General features: G+C 38.2%; 1 pseudogene; it reads left to right on the top strand.

Moving 5' to 3' along the window:
* The first annotated feature begins 278 nt into the window (after positions 1-278).
* LOC126807843 (cytochrome P450 2J6-like) lies at positions 279-4417 on the top strand (annotated as a pseudogene).
* The last annotated feature ends 5320 nt before the right edge of the window (positions 4418-9737 follow it).

The raw sequence follows: 9737 nt of genomic DNA, 5'->3' as shown, positions 1-9737 counted from the left end.
CACTGCGTCAAGTAACAATTATGTCGGGATTTCCGCTCCATAAATATGACCTACAATAAATAATATAAACAGCGATAAGACTGGGGTATGTTAAAACACTGTTATAGCGGAGATATTTGGTTGGATTGCTTCCATTAATGATGCAAGACTCTAATATGTTCAATCAGTATGATAACAAAAACTGACAAATATGTAATTTGTGATATATATTACGCTAACGTAGTAGTTGTATAAATTGATGTTACGTCGATGTACTGTGTTCAGTAGTTTATGTGTTTTTATATAATCATAGTTAGTATTCAATAACATGGCCGGAATTCTAACAAAACTTCATGTCGTATTTCTAGCCATTACCATCGACGATATCAAGGAGTTTTGTAAGGATAATGTTAATGTCAGAACTTGTTTGATATTTGGCGTTGGTGTTGGACTATGGTGACTGGTGCGAAAACCCCGAGGGATTCCCCCAGGTCCAAGATTTACGTTACCAATACGAGAAGATCTGTTGTCCCTGGAAGGAGGAGACGGTGATATGAGATTAGCTATAAGACAACTGAGGAAGAAACATGGAGATATATTTAGCGTTTATTTTGGACCGAGATTATTTATATTTATCAATGGTTATGATTTGATTAAAGAAGCTTTGGTGAAAAGGGCCGACATGTTTAGTAACAGACCATCAATGTTTATAAACGATGTAATCAACCAGAAAAAAGGTAAGCAAGGATCCACGTCCAGAAGCGTAATACGTGTTCTCGGAGATATACAGTTCTTTGCATAAGCACTGTCCCATCCCTCATATTTCTTAGGTGGACGGGGTCGAGTGGTCTAGTAGTTTAACGCGTGCGCGTGAAATCACAAGCTCTGTCATTAAGTCAAGTGGCGTGTTTCAATTCCCCGGTTGTGCGTGACAAGGAGTAGGGTCACATGTCCAACCTCGTTGGTTTTCTCCGGGTCCTCCGGTTTCCTTCCACTGAAAGATAATACGCGGGAGCAAATTATTGAAATGAATTGAACCCTGTGTTGGTCCCGAAATGACCTAGTCGTGTACTAAAATGGACATTCAGTCTACTGAAATGGACAATCGGTCATGGAAGGTCGGGTCTACTGAAATGGACATTAGGTTATGGAAGGTCGGGTCTACTGAAATGAACATTCGATTATGGAACACCAGGTCTTATGGAATGTAGACATATTTTGAATCCATGTATACTCCTCTCAATGTCGTCAAACCAAATATCACTAAATTATAAAATATCATTTTCAGGGATTGCCTTCACCCCGGGTCAACTATGGAAAGATCAAAGAAAATTTGCTCTAGAAACTTTAAGAGAATTTGGTTTTGGAAAAACGATACTTGAAGACAAAATAAATGAAGAAATTGGCCATTTTGTTGAAATTATTGGAAACCAGAAGGGTAAACAATTTGACATGTGCCGTTTAACACAAGCCTCGGTATCCAACGTGATATCATCTTTAGTTTATGGACAAAGATTTGATTATGAGTATTTAAAGAATATCTGGAGAAGGTCGAGGAGAATTTTTCATGGGTTGAATCCACGACTGTTTTGAATGTCCTACCAATTCTTCGATTCTTACCTGGAGATATGTTTAAGTTTAAGAGAATTGTTCGTAATGTTGCGACCGTTGAGAAAAAGTTGATTGAATCATCTATTAATGATCATGTGAAGAATTATGACGAGAACAACACCGATGATTATATTACTAGTTATTTTAAAGAAATGAAACGAATTGAAAAAACTGTGGAAGAATCCAATATAAATAGTAAGTGTGCTGTATTATATATCTTTGTTATTATCTATATCTATCTTTGTTATTATCATCCGTGTTATTATATATCGTTGTTATTATTTATCTTTGTTATTATCCATCTCTGTTATTAGCTATCCTTGTTATTATATGTCTTTGTTATTATCCATCTTTGTTGTTATCTATCTTTGTTATTACATATCCTTGTTATTATATATCTTTGTTATTATCTATCCTTGTTATTATCTATCTTTGTTATCATATATCCTTGTTATCATATATCCTTGTTATTATCTATCTTTGTTATTATCTATCCTTGCTATTATCTATCCATGTTATTTTCTACCCTTGTCATCATTATCTATCCTTCTTATTATCTATCTAATTGTCTAACTCGTGCATTTTAGATCGTAAGGTCTGTCATGAAGTCGAGTGCCGGGGTTCCGATACGCCACGTGACTTTGGTGAGATGTGGGATCGCCTGTCCCTCGTGAATGAACCTTCTTAATTCGTGCCCACTTTCCTTTTCTCAGATTCACAAGTATTTGTAAGCACGTATTCCAGATTTTCAAAGCACGGATTTTTCATCCAGAGGAACACGTTAGAACAGACCCTGACCCGTTCATGACATTCTGAAAAATCTCGTGCGAAATATAATTCAACGTAATAGCGCCAGAATTAAGAATGATGCCAAAAATCGTGTGACCGAATGGCTATGTGTACTCACTGTCACCACGCTCCTGTATTTTATTTTATCTTAAATTCAACTGTTAAAATATACTCGCACCTCTCCTGCACGACGCCATCTTCGTTAGCCCAGCCGGAGCAGAATAGTAGGACGTTAAACCCCATTTAATTTCATTACTTGCACGACGAACTAAACAACAGCAGTTAATGCTAATGTGTTGCTTTGGGAAGTTTATACAAATCAGTGTACATTCTGATTTCTGCATTATAATCTCTGTACACCCAATGAAATTTATATTTTTTACCATTTTCAGGGGAGAATTTACCTAAATCTATCGGAGATCTTTTTGTAGCTGGTACAGAGACAGCATCAACAACTATTTTATGGATGATTCTCCACTTCCTTCACCATCCAAACAAACAAACAAGATGTTACAAAGAGATTCAAGATATTGTTGGTTCAGATCGTCTACCATCTATCAAAGACAGACCATCTATGCCATATACCCAAGCTGTTCTACATGAAGTTTTAAGGATAATATTGTTATATTTGGGGTGCCGCACACTGTTGACGAGGATATAATAAAATAAAATAAAACCAAGTACGAACAATCCAAACCATAAGACAGAATTCGAAGTCCTAAAAACCGTTATAGGCAAAATAGTGTATTCAAGCAAAATAGTGTAATCAGCAAATGGACTGCTCCTCGTGTACAAAATACACGACAAACAGTGGTAACAGGTGTCCGGAAGAGTAAGCTTACCCTGCCTACGGTTATCATATTCCAAAAGGGACTGTAGTCATTCCCAGTCTTGATTCAGTTCTTTCAGACGACAAAATCTGGGGAGGTCCTGATGTTTTTCGACCTGAAAGATTCCTGGATGAAAAGGGACAACTTGTAAAAAGGGAATAATTCATCCCCGTTTCTCTAGGTATAAACCTATATATATATAATAGAATCATTAAGTCAAGGGACCTGATTCTGATACTTGGGGTTTCACTGGATTCTCTGTAGCACCATGGGTCTATTGTCAGATGTGAAATGCGGCCCACGTACTAATACTGGTAGCCACGTCCGGCGTATGACTCATGCATCTTTTCTTACTACACATCTTAGTAGCCTTGTGATCGTCTAGTAGTTTCACTTCTCGCCTTTGTTTCCCCCTTCACGTTGTGTATTCTCTTCTTCTTATCTATCTCAGTTAGTTAAGACGTTTTTCTTATCAGGAATAACAATACAAGAGTTAGTTTGTACATTTTATTTATCATAGCTGGATACATAGATACAGGCATAGTAGATTACAATACTAAAGTCATTCTCTCAAACCTCATCCAGCCAGGTCTGCTGATAGAAATTGCTACATCTGTTCCCTTTCAGGATCAAGCTGCTGTCTGACGAATGCTAACAAATATGATAGTTTTGTAGCTTTGGGTTTTGGGCCTTCAATTATCTAATTTGTCAAATATGATGTAAATAATTATAGAGAATGGTTACTCCAGCCAAATGATGTAATCGTATTTTCTATCACGTGTTAAACATTATATTCTCACTCCCATGGAACCAGCTAATGTGTACCAAATTATAACTCTTTTTTATATAACAATCTGTCACGGATGGACCCGGAAAAATCGAAACCACAAAACTTGACTCAATGACAGACCTTATGCCCCCCCCCCACACACACACTGCTAGAGTGCCATACACACTAGCTAAATATTGAAATGAAGATACCATATGTTAGTCCCATAATGACCTCCATCTTTCTTTATTGTATTGCATCAGATGTTCTAGAATTAATATAAAACAACCATTGTTTCTATTTGCAGGAAGAAGAAACTGTCTTGGAGAATCTTTGGCTATTTATGACAACCTTGAATTTGAATTTGAATTTAAACCAGTGGATCCTGATAATTTACCAACATTAAAGGGTGTTTTTGGAATAACCCACGCTCCTTCTAAATATAAGGTTCGAGCCGTACCCAGATAAATGACGAGATTATAGTCTATTTGACTATTGTATTTATTATTTATATATAATTTCATGTTTTAATATAAACATAACATAGAACACTACTGTCTTTTGTCTAATATTTAAATACCTAATGATGTATTTAGCTATGACTAAAAGAAGCATAACTCCTTTTATCGATATCAGGACTCGGACTAGCAATTATTTGCCCATTGACTTCAATGTTTAATGGCTGTAACATCACAGGCTGTAGCTTTTTGCTCAACATTCCGTTGGTTCCAATCTTTATAGGCACAATGGGGACCATATTTGGCAATATCCTCATCATAAATTTGTGGAGGGTTTACCATTTAGATTTTTTGCTACGGGGATTTGAAGTTGACTGGGGTGAAAATCTCACTTCCGACACAATGATTGCTCTGCAGAAAGACACTTTACACCCCCTATCTCTCCGCTCTACTATCATCAGTATTACCCAAAACTTGAAATGGGTTTTAACATCATACTTTGTTTACATCGACTGGGCTAATGAAGATGGTGGCTACAACCTACTGCCAAGAGTTATTTCATATGCATGTCAACGTGAACACGGAACCTCGGTGTTTCGTCACATCCGAACGACCGACTTGGCACTGTCCTTGTCAGGCCCTCCGGTCCTGCACCACTGACAAGGGGAAACCGCATTGGAAAATCCCTTAGAAACTTCTCGGCCAACACTGGGTTCGAACCCGATACCTTCTGGTAAGCGATCTAGCGTCTCCCATCTATAAAATTGTAGAGCTGGTTAAAATTGAAGTCAAGATATAGGTTCTAGGCTCATATAGATGTAGCCATTATTCGAGTCACAGCGTCTCCCATTTATAAAATTATATAAATGGTTAAAATTAAAGTTCTTCGTCTGGAGACAAAGCAAATATATTGATTCTAGCCTTCTATAGTTGCAGCCATTATTCGTGGCACGAGATATTGTTTTAAATTTTATGCTATCTCCGTTAACCTCGTCGGGGCAGAAACGCACACTGATACAGTGATCAGAAGTGAATATTCGCTAGGCCGCTACAATCACTGATGACATCGATGCGACTTAATGAACACCAAATATTAACTTTTTTCCTACGACAAATTAAATTCTAAAATGTTTTAAACAGGAAGCTAAAACAACCCCTGGCAGCTGGAATTAAAAATGAGAGTAGGCCATTGCGCCGTTGTCCGGGCATATTCTGGCCATTGTTCGTCACACAAATATAATTTATATCTCAGCATACAACATATATATACAACATATTTATTTATAGCACCATATTGTATTTCGAACTAATTCGGGGGCCCCTTAAATAATGTTGGCCGCTGGCTGCAGCCCCGGGTCTTTGAGTAACTGTAAACCCCGTTCACGTTTTGTTAAAGATTTGTTTCCAAACAAGCGGACCTGACTATATACAAAATACGATTCACACCCGTTAATGTCGCTATTTGTTTTATGTTTTCTTGGAGCCGGGAGGTTACCGCGTGATCGACCCCTACATTGGCCGAGTAAGTTAATCGGGATTTTCCCACATGGTTTTCCCTTGTCAGGACGGAGGGCCTGACAGGGACAGCTAGCTGTTTAGTCGTTCGGATGGGACGAAAAACCGAGGTCCCATATATACAGTGGCGTGCACGTAAAAGATCCCTTGGCAGCTGGAATTCGTTTTAAGAGTAGTTCAGAGAGAGGAGAGAGGGAGAAATGGGTTTAACGTCCACTCGACACAAACCAGGTCATTTAGGGACTAGCATATGGTTCTATTTTATTTCAATAATTCGCTTGCACGTAGACACTATGGGTCTTTAGCAGTGGGAGGAATCCGGAGGACCCGGAGAAACCTCACGAATTTGAACTGTCGACCCAACTCTTGTCACGTACAACCGGAAATCAAAACCATACCTTGTGATACAGTGCGCACGCGCTAACCATAAAATTAAACCATATGTTAGTCCCGAAATAACCCAGTTTGTGTGTGTATGGGTGTGTGTGTGTGGGTGTGCGTTTGTGGATGATCATTATCTAGGACACACATCAGCATTATTAATCAACCTTCTAAAAGAGGACCTAAATAAGAACATGCCTTCAAATTGAGGACATGGCTGATACGTCATACAGTGTGCTATGACGAAAATTTTGCCCGGACAGCGGCCTAAGGCCTGCTCCTATTTAGGGTTTCAAATGGCAACTACGCCAATGTGTATATGATACCTTTTTTGGTACGATACGAGCGACTAGACACTACCCCACCCCCACTCGTCCTGCACAACTGACACAGGGGGAAACTAAACCACAAAATTCAGAGGACCTTTCACGGCTAACACTGGGATCAAACACGGATCTAAGTGCTAGCGAGCAAGTGTCATAGATCCTTACAACCACCAGATAAGTAGGACTACCATGAACCTTTTCACGTGAGATATATTATGAATTACTCTATAGACATTACTTGTTTCTATTGAGTTGTTTAGCAGACATAACACGTGACAACAACATGTTGAGACGACTATAGAATACGAATACTCAATGTTTAATAATACAAAGATAATTTCAAATTAATTGCCAACCCTTTCACAATATTTGTAAGAAATATCCCACACGGGGTGTTAATCTGTTTATATACCAATTCAATAAAACATATAATAAGATATGTGTTGAATTTATTCATTAGTTACAATTTATTACGTTGTTCATTTATTTTTTACACTACAATTCAAGAGACACACACGTAGACCTTAACGTGTTTATCAAATACATGTATAAACATATCTTAAACTAGAGTCTTAGTCCGGTGGCTAATGGCGGGGGGGGGGGGGGGGAAATCGCCACCCGAGCTGTGAATTTATGAGACCAAGTTTTTCTAGACCAGTTTATTGCGTAGATTCCGAATCTGGGTGGTGATCAGGCGTTTGAGGGGCGTTTTCGAGATATAGGGGGTCGAATGTCTACAATGGGGGGGGGGGGGAGATGTCATTATGCTGACGTAATATATTAATAAAACATAAATTTCTAAGACTGCCCATCTATAAATAAGTGTTTATGATGTCCCTGGACAAATGTTTTGAATTGAGGGGAGGTGGGGTGGGGATAGCAGGTGTGTGTGTGTGTGGGGGGGGGGTGTCATTATGTTGACATGATATATTAATAAAACATAAATTTCTAGGACTGCCCATCTATAAATAAAAGTGTTTATGGTGCCCCTGGACAACTATTTTGATTTGTGGGGAGGTGGGGTGGGGGTAGCAGGTGTGCGTGTATGGATGGGGGGGGGGGGGTACAATTGGCGGGAAGTGAGTTCACGTTGATGATTTTCTTAGAGCTTGTAGGAAACTGAGGTCTCGTGTACATATTGACTTGCACGTAAAACAAACCTTGACAGTTGGAATTTGAAATACGAGTAGGCCGTAGTGCCGCTATCCGGGCAAAATATCCCTTATAGCACATGACGTATGTCTGCTTCATTAGCCCAATCGGTGCAGAACAATAGGACATTTAACTCCATTTCATTTCATTTCAATTTTAGATGTGTTTATATGTGATAAAAACCTGTCGTTTACAACATCAACAAGTGCATCGCTAACGCTGCAATATACGTCCAAATTCTTGCTTTGATTGATATGGTACTTTTTAAAATGTAGAGAATGAAATACGAAATGGCTGTAATATGACAAGAATGCAAAAAAAGGCTAGACGTTGTTTTTGTTTAGCCAAATTTTACAGAAAAAAATATTAACAAAAAAGTGGGTGTGACACCGCTCCAGGGGGTCGGGGCATGCACCAAAATAAACAGTTTCTGTCTTTACGGTATAACGAATAAATATGCAAAGTTCCAAGATGATCCATTCAGAACTGCAGTCTGGGGGTTGGATATGGAACAATAAAAATAGGTACCACCCTGTTATTGAAATGATTGATATGCTGAATTGAAACAAAATATGTTAATTATTTCAACCTGTGTTTACAGATAAAAAGTAACAAAAATGTGGACGCGATACCACATCCCTGGGGGTCGGGACATGCACCAAAATAAATAGTTGCTATCCTTACATATCTCCATAAATATGGCGGGCATGCACCAAAAAAATAGGTCAGCCTAAGCGTATAAGGAATAAGTATGAAAAGTTTTCAAGACGATCGATTAAGAATTGCGGCCTGTAAGTGACACACACACAAAAAGAAAATGGGCGTGACTCTGCCCCTGTTGGTTGGGCATTCATCACAAACAATAGGGATGTAGACGACAAACAAACAAATACAAGAAATGGGCGTGGCTCTGTCCCTGGGGGTTGGGCATGCACCAAAAACAATATGGATCATCCTTAGGGTATATGGAATAAATATAAACATTTTTCAAGACGATTGATTAAGAATTGTGGCATGTAGGCGACACACAAAAAGAAAATGGGCGAGGCTCTACGTTATGAAATGCGGCCTGTAGACGACAAACAAATACAAGAAATGGGCGTGGCTCTGCCCCTGGGGGTCGGGCATGTACCAAAACAATAGGGATCATCCTCTGGGTATAAGGAATAAGTATTGCGGCCTGTCGGCGACTCACATACAGAAAACCCTATTGTTATTATAATAACCTGACACCTGTAATACTTACCCCCCCCCCCCCACCGCCACAACAAGAAAAAGATGACCAGTCCCTGGTCCAAAAATCAAGTAAAACTGGTTCTTTTTATATTAATAATGAAAATTATAAATACAAAAGCTGGAGTACCACATGGATCAGTGTACTGTTAGGCCCCGTTTTCTTTTCAATGTATTCTGTTACATACTCCACGATAAGAGGGTATAAAAAACATAACAGCTGGATACAACAAAATAAGAACTGTGAGTTTCTAGTGTTTGAAAGAAATATTTTTATTATTAATTTGTATATTATACATCTGACATGATCATCATATTAACTCACACGATATATCAGGTAGTTGGTTATATAATATAACAACAGCTGTGTATATAACAGGTTATACAAGAACTAACAACTTACTGAAATCAAATACATCACAGGAAGTAACAGGTTATAATTATTCATTCAGCACCCAGAGAACTATCTACTCTACTTCCTGTCTGTTATCAAACCGAGCTATTTATAGACAGACAGCGTAAGTTTAGTATGATAATTAATCTGTCTAAATCACGTGATATAGCTTCCGGGTACATCTATATATATATTTTACTTTTCATTTAAATATATTAAAGGAGCTTAACCTCTAACTATTTTTTTATAATATTCGAAATTAAAAACATGAAGTAGAATTCAATATTGGTCCATTTCAAT

This window comes from Patella vulgata, chromosome 9 (assembly GCF_932274485.2).
Source record: "Patella vulgata chromosome 9, xgPatVulg1.2, whole genome shotgun sequence".
NCBI lineage: Eukaryota > Metazoa > Mollusca > Gastropoda > Patellidae > Patella > Patella vulgata.
This window is presented reverse-complemented; position numbering and strand designations above follow the sequence as displayed.